At 38.9% G+C, this 12,746-nt stretch overlaps 1 long non-coding RNA gene across 1 annotated transcript in view; it reads right to left on the reverse strand.

Annotated features, from left to right (window-relative positions):
* Positions 1-279: 279 nt before the first annotated feature.
* Positions 280-12,746, reverse strand: part of LOC137096716 (uncharacterized) — a 38,004-nt gene continuing 25,537 nt past the window's right edge. The window contains exon 2 of the long non-coding RNA XR_010909646.1: positions 280-5,055. This is a non-coding gene — a long non-coding RNA (uncharacterized lncRNA). The remainder of the gene's footprint in view (positions 5,056-12,746) is intronic.

The following is a 12,746-nucleotide window of genomic DNA, read 5'->3' on the forward strand; positions in this document are numbered from 1 at the left end:
TCAATTAATGTAATTTGATTTGTATCTATTATATTTTGAAATTTACCAGTAGCTGCTGCATTTCCCACGTTTGTCTTATACTCGGGTCAATACGTTTTCCCAGTTTTTTATGATAAAATTAGGTTCCTCAGCTTATATTCGGGTTGGCTTATACTCGAGTATATACAACATGTGGTTTCCTTACATTGTATCTAAATCATACAATTCAAGTCTCTCTCTGATTTGATAAAATATTGAATTAAAAGATGACCAAGATGAACAAAGGAAGTGCTACAGTGGTGCTTTTTAAAATCCAGCTGTATTTTTCCTACATTTTTATGAAATGAAATCATTTTATTCATTTGTACTGTGCACTGTGATTTTTTTTTTTGTTAACTCAGAAACAGGAATAAATAGTTAAGGACGTTAAAACCAGTTTGGAACCAAAGATTATATTACAAATGAGGCTTCATCTGTCAAGCTGAGGAAATTTCAATAAGGACATGATGGTGTTTAAAATCTAATTATATGAAATTAAATATTTCAATATATTGCAGAAAGGATGGAAAAGACATTTCTAATTTCAAAAATGATATATCCTTAGAAAAAAGAGCAATTATAACAGTTTGAGAAAATTAATTAGACCTTATCTAAGATGAGCATGTTCGAAAAGGGCAAAAGAGACATGGAAATATATTATTGGTTTGTATAAAATTGATCCAAAACACTTTCCCATTTAAATTAGGCAAAAAGTTTTTTTAAAAAACAAAACAAAACAAAACAAAACTTACATATGATTTTAAGGATTGAGTTCCATCATGTGTTCATCATGCCTTGAAACAATGAAACTTTGCCAAACTAGAGAGAACAGAGGCAATCTGTATATCTATGGATTTTTCTTGGGTTTTTGAGTGTTGTGGTGAGGACTTTGAACTGATTAAGAGCACATTCTAAATATATTGTTTTCCAATCCAAATTGTTCTTTCAATTCTTTGCTACATGGCCAACATAGCTATTCCTGAATAGGTCTTCCTATGACAATCGCTCAAAATTGGCAAAAGACTGGAAGAATATTTTGAGATTTCATTCTCAATGAGGGCTGAATGAAAAGTAATGCCTCCATCTTCGTAACTCCTCAACAGATGGCAGTACTGGTTTGTGGCAGATACTGGCTTGTCCAGTAGACTCTCCTCTACAGTTCCATTTTGGTGGGAAGCCTTAGCATTGACCAGTTGTGTTGTTAAAGTGTGAAGTATGGAACCCTGTCCAGATGGTCGGTCAATGCGACTTAAGCAATGTGCTGTCATTGAATTCTTGACAGCAGGTGTCTCCTAAAGGAGATTCATCAGAGAATGCAAGCTGTTTATGGTGATTGTGCTGAAGTGAGTACCGTGTGTCATTGAGTACCGTGTGTCATTTAAAGATGTTGAGGTGGGAACATCTGACTTGTGAGACAAACAAATAGTTGGATGTCCTGTGACAGCAACCACCGCGTTTCACAAAGAAAAGGTTGACAGATTGATTCAGGACAATCAGAAATTTCAAGCATAATTGGCATTTCACAAGAATGTGTGGGTCACATTATTGCTTTGCTTGGCTATTGGACGATCTGTGCAAGATGGGTTGTGGAAACAGTGTGTTAACTTCTTCTGTGACGGCTTTAGAAAATTTGTTCATTGTTGGCAGAAATGTATCCAATTGTCTGATGATTATGTCAAAAAGTGAATAGTGGTAGTTAAAGAGCACATTCTAATGGTTATTTCTGCATTTGATTTATTAAAATATTCCCATCCAAACCCTAGTAACAAAGGTAGAGGCATTACTTTTCATTGAACTCAAGTACTTTCTTTGTAAGGTCCTGTTGAATTCACTGGACCTTCATTTCTGAAGCCACTGAGACCCTCCCATCACTTTTCTACTCTGGCTTCTTCATCTGAGGAAAGAGCATATTCTACAGAAAAGCTCAATGCACTACTTACATCTTATTCCTTTTGCCTAAAGATCGAACTAGAGGTATGTTTAACACAGATAAAAGCATCTCTCAAGAGAAGGAGAACATGTGTTATTTCATATGACACATTAAGTGTATTTGTTTTTCATTTTTTAAAAGAAAAAAGCACATAGTTAAAACACACCTCAATATTGATCTTGATTTAAAGATGAAATGCTATTTTAAAAAGCAACAGCAGTAGAATGTTTTCTTTCTTCTGGAAGTTCTTCAGAGGTGGAGCTAGTGTGATTGCTCTTGGAAATGGGTTCTACAAACAGTGCTGTTACTAAGAAACTGCTGTCACATTTACTTATCAATCTGGCCTCCTAGGATGGAAGAACATGAAACAGGACCTCTCCTCAAGATCTAAAATGCTAAGTAAATTCATATGATAGGACTCAACCACTTCATATGATAGGACTCAATCACTAGGGGTGAGAAAAGCAGTATAGAAATGCTGTAAATAAATAAATAAATTTTTTTTGGACTCAACCACTATGATTTCCCTATTATGTACTGTTTTCTGCTCTGGATGTGCTAACCAGAAGGATTCAGAGTATTCCATACCATTCATCAGGGCAATTTGACACTGGCAGTTTTTCCCTATCAAATCATGACCAACATAGAATTTACTTAAAAAAAATACTAGCCACAAATGGGGTATGCATTTCCATTGAGCAGTCTGTCCCAACTGCAAGATTGCATTTTGTTTTGTTTTGTTGGTTATAGCCAGCAAAGTTCACATCAGTATATATGTGAGGTTGGAATTTTATTCCCCAAAACACATTACTTTATATTTGCCATCCTGACTATTCTCCAGGGAGTCTGCAACACAAATATGGTTATAAATCTCCATAATAATAATAATAATAATAATAATAATAATAACGATAACAATAAGGCTCACAAATGGAACTTTGAAAAAGGAGATGGAGGGCCTAATTCTGGTGGCCCAAGAACAAGCCATTCGAACCAATGCAATCAAAGCCAGAATTGAAAAGTCAATGACAGATCCCAAATGTAGACTCTGCACCTTCACTTTCACTTAGGCGATCCCTCATTGGATGAGGAGGATAGTCTTCCATGATCCGTATTCTTGTGGATCTGTAGGTGGCTGTGGAGCCCTATTCTTGACCTGCATCTTCTCCCACAGTGAGGGCATTGGTTTCCAGGTGGAAGGCAGTCTCGGTCGGGGTTGGCTTGATACGCCTTCCTCCTGGCACATTTCTCTCTTTCACCCTCCATTCATGCCTCTTCAAATTCTGCAGCACTCCTGGTCACAGCTGACCTCCAGCTGGAGCCCATCTTTAAATCTCTTTTTCTGTCCACCAGCATTCCGTTTTCTGTTTTTGAGTTCAGAGTAGAGCAACTACTTTGGGAGACGGTGGTCAGGCATCCGGACAACATGGCCGGTCCAGCAGAGTTGATGGCGGAAGACCATTGCTTCAATGCTGGTAGTCTTTGCTTCTTCCACCACACTGACGTTTGTCCGCTTGTCTTCCCAAGAGATTTGCAGGATTTTCCGGAGGCAGCGCTGACGGAATCATTCCAGGAGTTGCATGTGACATCTGTAGACAGTCCACGTTTCGCAGGCATATAGCAGGGTTGGGAGGACAATAGTTGTATAGACAAGCACCTTGGTATCCCTACGAATGTCCCGGTCCTCAAACACTCTCTGCTTCATTTGAAAAAATGCTGCACTTGCAGAGCTCAGGTGGTGTTGTATTTCGCTGTCGATGTTGACTTCGCTGAAGAGGTGGCTTTCAAGGTAGCAGAAATGGTCAACATTTTCTAATGTTACACCATTAAGCTGTATTTGTGGCATTGGAGAGGGGTTGGCTGGTGACTGCTTGAACAGCACTTTGGTTTTCTCGATGTTCAGTGACAGGCTGAGCTTCTTGCATGCTTCTGCAAAGGTATTTAGAGTGGCTTGTATCTTCTGAATGCGCACAGATGACATTGTCATCAGAATACTGGAGTTCTATAACAGATGTTGTTGTAACCTTGGTTTTGGCTTCCACTCTGCTGAGGTTAAACAGCTTGCCATCTGTCCGATAGATGATTTCCACTCCGGTGGGAAGCTTCCCATCAACAACGTGAAGTATCATAGCGATGAAGATGGAGAATAAAGTTGGAGCAATAACACATCCCTGTTTGACGCCTGATTCCACCTTAAATGGGTCACTTTGGGAGCCATTGCTGTCCATGACTGTTGCCATCATGTCATCATGGAGGAGCTGCAGGATGTTCACAAATTTGTTAGGGTACCCAATTTTTTGGAGGATGGCCCAGAGAGTGCTGCAATTCACTGTGTTGAATGCCTTTGCAAGGTCAATGAATGCCATGTACAGAGGTTGATTTTGTTCCCTGCATTTTTCTTGGAGCTGTCATGCAGTGAAGATCATGTCCATGTTTCCTCTGGAGGGGTGGAAGCCATTCTGGGATTCCAGGAGGGTGTCTTTTGAGAGGGGTAGAAGGCAGTTTGCAAGGATTATTGCGAGGACTTTCCCAGCTGAGGTTAGAAGGAAGATACCTCGATAGTTTCCGCAGTCTGTTCTTTCCCCTTTTTTGAAGAGGGTGATGACAGTAGCATCCTTGTAATCTGCTGGAATTTTCTCGGTCACCCACACTTTTTCTATGAGCTGATGGAGTTGTTGTGTTAGCTCAGGTCCTCCCTCTTTAAAGATTTCAGCAGGGATCCCATCAGGTCCACTGGTTTTGTCATATATTTTGTTGGCTGATGGCATTGCTGACTTCTTCCAAACTAGGCAGTGATGCAAGCTCATCTCTGGTTTGTTGTTGTGGGATTTGTGAGAGAACCTCTTCGGTCACATTGGTGCTGCAGTTCAGGAGGCTATGGTAGTGTTCTTTCCAACGTAGTGCAATTGCGTTTTGGTCCTTCAGGAGATTGGTTCCATCTGATGAGCATAGAGGCTGTATGCCATGGTTTCTTGGTCCATAGATGACCTTTGTGGCTTTGAAAAATACCTGAGCATCATGGGTATCTGCCAAGTGTTGGATTTCCTCAGCCTTCTTTGTCCACCAGTTGTTCTTGAGTTCTCTTGTCCTTCTTTCTTGTCCTTCATCTGCAAGGAAGCAGATGAATCAATAGATCGCATCCTAAGCTGCTGCAAGAAGATCGTGCAGACAGACTACAAGCAGAGGCATAACACCATTGCTCAGATGATTCATTGGAACTGTGCCACAAATACCATCTGCCTGCAACAACTAACTGGTGGGATCACAAGCCAGAAAAAGTTACAGAGAGTGAGCACGCCAAACTCCTCTGGGACTTCCGGATTCAGACAGCCAGCGTTTTGGAGCATAGTACTCCTGACCTCACAATCATGTTAAAAAAAAAGTATGGATCATCGATGTTGCAATCCCAGGTAACAGCAGGATTTCAGAGAAACAACTGGAAAAGCTGACATGATATGAGGATTTAAAAATCGAACTGCAAAGACTCTGGCACAAACCAATAAATGTGGTCCCAGTGGTGATTGGCACACTGGGTGCAGTGCCTAAAGACCTTGGCCTGCACTTAAACACAATCGGTGCTGACAAAACTACCATCTGCCAGCTGCAAAAGGCCACCTTACTGGGATCTGCATACATTATTCACTGATACATTACACAGTCCTAGACACTTGGGAAGTGTCCGACGTGTGATCCAATTTAACAGGCAGCAGAGTGTCTGCTGTGGACTCATCTTGTTGTGTTTCAAATAATAATAATAATAATAATTATTATTATTATTATTATTATTATTATTTCTATCCTGCCATCATCTCCCCAAGGGGACTCGGGGCGGCTTACATGAGGCTATGCCCAGCAATACAGTAAAACAATGTAACACAAAAACACAACAAAATAGAAAATAAAAATAACATAAGATACAAAATACCAAAATAAATAACAGTGCAAGAATATAAAATCAGAACATTAAACATTAGACATATCACAGTGGGCAGGGCCAATAGCAAAACATTAAAATTTTAAAACACTGGGTGAAAAGGCCATGTAATGTATTAGGACAGGGGGTCCAAAGATGACGTAGGATTTAATTGCACAAACCCCCCAAACATGCTTCTGAGGGCATTTTGTACAGAGTTTGATTAGGGATTATTATACATTCAGTCATTGAAGGCACACTGGAACAGCCAGGTTTTCAGGCTCATCCTGAAGACTGCCGGGGTGGGTGCTTGCCTAATATCTCTGGGGAGCGAATTCCATTGCTGGGGGGCAACCACAAAGAAGGACCTCTCCCACGTCCCATCAAGTCGCACTTGCGATGGGAGCAGGAGCGAGAGAAGGGCCTCTCCGGAAGATCAAAGAGATCGAGTGGGTTCGTAGATGGAAATGCAGTCGTGAAGGTAGGCAGGTCCCAAACCGTTCAGGGCTATGTAGATAAGAACCTGTACCTTGAATTGGGGGCAGAAAATAAACAGCAACCAATGGAGCTCCTTAAACAGGGGGGTTGAGCGCTCCCTGTAATTCGCACCAGTTAGTAGTCTGGCTGCCCCTCGTTGGACCAATTGAAATTTCTGAGCTGTCTTCAAGGGCAACCCCATGTAGAGCACATTGCAATAATCTAATCTGGAGGTAACTAAGAGGTGGACCACCGTGGTCAAATCATCTTCACGAGGTATGGTAGCAGCTGGTGCACGAGCTTCAATTGAGTCTTTGTAACTAGGTGGTAAGGTTTTCACTCATAGGATGCCATGTGGTTTGCACAGAATTATTGTGCTCCTGTTAAATGAAATGTATAATTTTTGCAAGCACCACTAACCTCTTTCCTTTGATTGGATTTTCTTACTCATAAATTTGGGGTGAGAATCATGGGACATTCCAGATTTTCTTGTAGTGCTGCTTACATTGTTCTTGATTATTCATCCTGCTGTCTAGGGTTTATGGAAATTGCAAACCAAAAAGATACTGCCCCATCTAGTGTGTAGGAGTGCAGCCTACACAAGCCATAGACTTACTTATATGTGTATATGATCAGAAGCTTTCTGTGGTTTTGATCTTACTGGAAAAAAACCACAATATCTTGTATAGCAATGTGCCCAGTAAGCACTCCAAGAGGACAGCTTTCTCCTGTTTTAACCATTCTGCCATACCTGTTTCATAAAGGATATTAAATGATATCACAAAATGCATGATTTATTGCTGCTACCAGAGAGCTTTTGGATAAAAGAAAGTGATTGTATAGAAAAATAGGTTGTTCTCTGAGTTTCAGAAGTGATAGAAACTGTTCCGCTACTTGCTGATAAGCTTGAAATCATTTCAGCCAAAACATTCTAATATCCTGGCTTTTTAATATTTGGAAATGGCACTTTTATCTCACCTGCATTTTCACCCTTGCAATAAAGAAACTGTTCATGGCAATTAAACTTTTAAATTTAAGATTAACCCAGTTTTTAAAATTCCTATTATCCTTGGCAATCACGACCTAGAAAACAAAACTGTTCATAGTGCATTCTGTGCCAGAATGTGGTGGTGTGCCAGTTGATATCTTAGAGTGAAAGAAGATGAAACATTATACAATGATAGGAAGATACAAAACCAAATCACTGAAAAAAATCCAACTATACTTTGAATATCCAGATTTGGGCTCTAGAAATAATTGTCTGGTAATGTCTGAATTGTCAGTTATGATTAGTGATGACTGGACTTTTATTCCAGAATCATTGTCCCTGGTGAGAAAACATACAGAATGTTTGAATCTTTTCCAACCACGCCCTGGGCTTCTTTTCTCTCACCTGACTGTGCAAAATTCCCCTCCCATTTCATCATTTGATCTATTCCTCTTGTTAGAAATATAATCTGCCTCCCAACTCATCTATAAACATGGCATTCTGTATTGCAGTTCCAGATTCATAATCTGTAGAGTTACAGATCTGTATCTGCTCTTAATTCAGTAAAGCATTAAGACTATGAGCTCATCTGCACTGACCACTTAGGTCAGTTTGGAACTGATTTGGCAGAAACCAGTTTCACTGTGTGGATGATCCAGTTAACAGGTCTGAAACAGGTTTTAGTGCAGGAAGCTCTGAGTAGTTCCAGAATACACAGTATCCATGGCTTGAGAACTGCTGGAGAATGAGCACCAGCATTCTGGAACCGGTGATTATCTACAATACATGACACATTCTGCAGAGTCAGTTTTACTGTGCCAAGTGGTTTACATTAGGAGTTCACTGAAATACAGTTAGGGACTTATCTCAGACTTTCCCCAACTTTGCTTGATGCCCTTTAAAAGCTGTAATTCACACTGCAGCACATTTTGCCAGCATATGTCTAGCAAAATGTATTGCATTATTGAGAAATTCAATATTTTTAAGAAGGAAGCATAAACCTGCATAAAATCTCACAACTGAAAAAACAAACAAGACAAAAGAATCGAAGACAAAATGTAACCCTGTGCCTGCAAACACCATCAGTTCTGTAATTTTTATCATATTTTGTCTGATGGAGAAGCCAGTTGAGATTTGAACATTTGCATCACATTTTCTACATTTTTGGTTGGTCAATAAATGTTTACATCTTTTGTCAGTTTTGTTTGGGTGCATTCCCAAACATGGCTACACCTGAATATGTCCCCAAATCTCATAGTTTGTAATGTTCTATAATGTCAATAAATTTAGACTTTCACTGTTTTCTTAATCTCTTTCCCTTCAACCCTGGGTTACTGTTTTCAGCAAAGTAACCACCCACCAACAGTTTCCTCAGTTGAAGTTCTTTCTTCCAGTATCATGTACTGTTGTCAGATGTCATGTCAACAGATCAGTATAGCATATAGAGACAGTTCTGTAAGTGCTGAAAGGGAAACATCCAAAACACAAATGTACATGTACATTTCATTTCCACAGGCTGCTTAATCCAGGGCCAGTTTAGAACAGAAATGTATTTGAAGATAATGAAAGTTGTGATAAAGCTCAGGCTGGACAGATGTGTATGGATTCTAAATTAGCAAAAGTTTCTAAAACTTTAGAAAAAACTAAAATGAGAAAAAATGCTATGGGAATAAAACATTGCTTTTAAAACTCTTATAGCAAATTTCAGATTACTTTAAAAGAACCAAGGTTATCATTTTCATTTTATCACACTGACTGCACAATGCAGGGCACATCATCATTTTCTGCTAAATGCCAGCAGCACCTCTATCATGCAGATGATAAAGTGCCTGCATAAAGAAAAATAAGTAAGCACCAATCAACACACTTTTCCCCTTGTAAAAGCTGCTTACCTGACATTCTAATCTTCATAAAACAGATTTTCTTTTATGGCATTTTGCCATAAGTGAAGGAAAATCTCAAAACACTCTCTTAGCATTTGCTTCTCCTTGCCCCCCCCCCCCCCCCAAATGGTGGCACAGATTGCAAGAACCCAATAGCACTCTACAAGGTGAGTTTTATGGAGATTGAAAATAAATTTGATCATTTGACAGTATTGGCATTTGAAAGCACAATCAGTCTGTGAAAAAAACTCTTTGGAGAATAATAAACAGTCTGATTTGTAACTTGAAACTTTTCTCATTCTTGCATAAGATTCCACATTTTGTAGCAAGTTTAACAGCAACTCTTAAAACAGTAAAATCAATGTCGGTATTAGTTTAGTAGATGCCAGAAATGCCTTAAAATGTACCCAAACAAATCTCTTAATCCCTCAAATTGAATAATCCAGAGCCATTAAAGCACCTTGGAAATGAGTTCTGAACATGGATCACCTTACAAATTCACACTGATCTGTTCTGGACATGTGTCTTCTGATATAGGCCATAATTTGTTTAAACCTCTGTTGTCTATAACTGTCTCTGAAGTGGGACTTAATATGGAGGAGAGAATATCACTAAACTCAGATCTGCTGCCTTAGAGCCCTTCTACATTGACAACTAATGTGGGCATGATCTGTTGTTTATGATGCCGGAGATAATTAATCATCTGAGTCTTTGGAAGCCAATGAGAATATTGACTCTTTGCTGATCTGCTCCCCCTTTTCAGTACACATTCAGAAAGACAATACATGATTGGGACAGTGTGGGTGTGTCCTTTATCCATGGGTAATGGGACAGCATACACCTGGTCATCCATTCCTTAACTGATAACCTGCTGTCTGTTATTTGATACTAGCTACAGGAAACAAGACTTGAATACACAGACAGGCTGTTTGAAACACTCCCGGCAGCTTCTTTATTCAAAAAATAAATATCACAGAGATTCCTCCTCTCCTGAATTTCTCCATTTTATCTCTCCTTCTCCACTCCTGCCTTCTCCTTCCAATTAGTCCACAGCTGTTTAGGTACAAGTTTGATTCAGCATCTTTGGTTCTTTCATCCGTTTTTTTTTAAAAAAAAAAAAAACAGGTTCCTTTCAACTTCTAGGCAGGACCTTCCATTCTATACCTCTTACACCCAGTCACTAAAAAAGAAAAGGGACAATATTTTGCAATGGCATGCCGAGGGGTTGCATTATTCACTATCTGACCACCAGAGTGTTTTCAGTAGGCAACTACTGCACAAGGGGGTGCTGCCAGGAACAAAAAGGAAGCAGAAGTCCACAAAATCAGACAGATTTCAAATTGAACTCTGTCCTCCTGTTTGCCCAGTAGGGTAATCAAACATGGTGAAGTCTCTGGGAGGAAGGCAGGATGCAAGCTGATGAGTGAATAAATGAGTGAATAAATGGGGAGGCCCTGCTCTCGATCCTGCCTTCATCGCAAGCATGCCTGGTGGGGAGAGACAGGGCCTTTTCAGTGGTGGCCCCTCGGCTAGGGAACTCCCTCCCTAAGGATATTAGATCGACCCCCTTCATCCTGACATCCCCAAAAAAGTAAAAACCTGGCTCTTTGAAAAAGCCTTTGGAAATGCAGTGCAATAGATAAATATGGAACTAGGTAAAGTGAACATGGAATGGATTAGACAATGCTTTTGGAAAATGAGTTAACAGTAAGTCATTGGTGATTATATGTTTTTACTGATTTTTACATGGTTTTTATAATGTGTGCTAAATGTTTTTAATTGTGTTTTATGAATAGTGTGGCATTGAAGTCCTGCCAATTTGTAAGCCACCTTGAGTTGCCTTCGGGCTGAGAAAGGCGGCATAGAAATACCATAAATAAATAAATAAATAGATAAATAGATAATAAAGTGATGAATGCTTTTTCTTCCAAAAGGCATAGTGTTTCCTTTATCAATGCAGATGTTGAATTGCAATTTAGTTATAGTAATGTATGTGTCTTATTGCAAATGGTTAATTAATTGCTATTTTCATTATTTTATCTTGACCTTTATCCAACCTCTAATAACATCTTTCTGTATTAGTCAATGGAAGAAACATCTAGATACATATATCTGAATATCAAGATGATAGCTGAATAAATTCCACAATCTGTCTACCATTCTAGTCCCAAACTGGAAGTTTTGGCACGCCACATGTCGGGGGTTGAGAAGGGCGGGGTAGAAGTGCGAGAAATAAATATAACACTAGTTAACATCCAGCCTCATAACGATGTGCCCATTTTATCACAAATCTATCTTGGACAATGTGACTGGACAATGACTGATTAATGAAATGCGGAGGACTTACGGTTTTTTATTATGTTTATTGATGTTAATTGTAATGAATTATTTTTATCCATGTTAAATGTTTTTAATGTTTAAACTATTTTTGTACTGTTGTGGGCATCAAATTGTGCCGTTTTGTAAACCGCCATGAGTTGCCCTCGGGCTGAGAATGGTGGTATAGAAGCGTAGTAAATAAATAAATAAATAAATAAATAAATTGCCCATTTTATTATTGCTAATCCCCAGTCACTATCACATTACATTCCATCAATCATATTATTATCTACTCATCTTTGCTTTAAGCAATACCTTTTCCCCCATCTCCCCCCCCCCAATAACCACCAATCATTATGAAAACAAAACTTATCTCCTCCTCATCATACCCACAAGTTTTGCATTTTGAATACTATTTCCACATAACCTCTTATTGTTTCAGGATGGTATATATTTCTATCCATAGTCATGTCACTCCATGCATTTGATGAAATAAACTTGGTCAATGAAAATTGAGATTACAACCTTCTTTCTCCTAGTTAGTCTAAAACATGCAATAATATTGCTTTGCATAGCTCTGAAAATTGGTATCTTAGATTATATCATTGTTTCTTTAACACATACATGGTTTTTCATAGTTTTTTTTAAATAAATGCTCCATTGAGAAGTAGTTGTTACAATTTAGTAACAAAACTGCATTATCCGTTACACTGCATATAGGAAAATGAATCATGACTGATGGGTTGCCCTACACAAATATTGTATGCAAGTGTTTCGGGGGGAAACACCAAAACAATTACCTCCCTCATTTTCAATCATGTCACCTCAGGTCACTACACCTGCCACATTCAATAAGATCAAGACTTGGGCAAATGAAATTTATGAGTAGTCTAGTATTGCTCAAGGGGATTGAATATATATGATTTCAAATAGCACCAAATGCTTACCTACTGGGAAAGAGTTGTCAGTCATTTCACATGGGAATCAATAACAAAATAAATGCTTTGATCAGGACATGCTCTAGAAGAACTCTGGGGGCTGCACTTTATATGTAAATTTTTGACGTCTGCTGCAGATAGTGGTTAAAGCCAAGAATCAAAATTACAAGGAAACATCTAAGGGAGAAAATGGAAATAAAGTGCTGTGAAATAAACACATTTTGAAGCTTGACCAAATGCCAAGAACATAGTAATAACAAATTGGGATCCTTAAGATGTA

This window comes from Anolis sagrei, chromosome 3, assembly GCF_037176765.1.
Source record: "Anolis sagrei isolate rAnoSag1 chromosome 3, rAnoSag1.mat, whole genome shotgun sequence".
Classification (NCBI taxonomy): Eukaryota; Metazoa; Chordata; class Lepidosauria; order Squamata; family Dactyloidae; genus Anolis; species Anolis sagrei.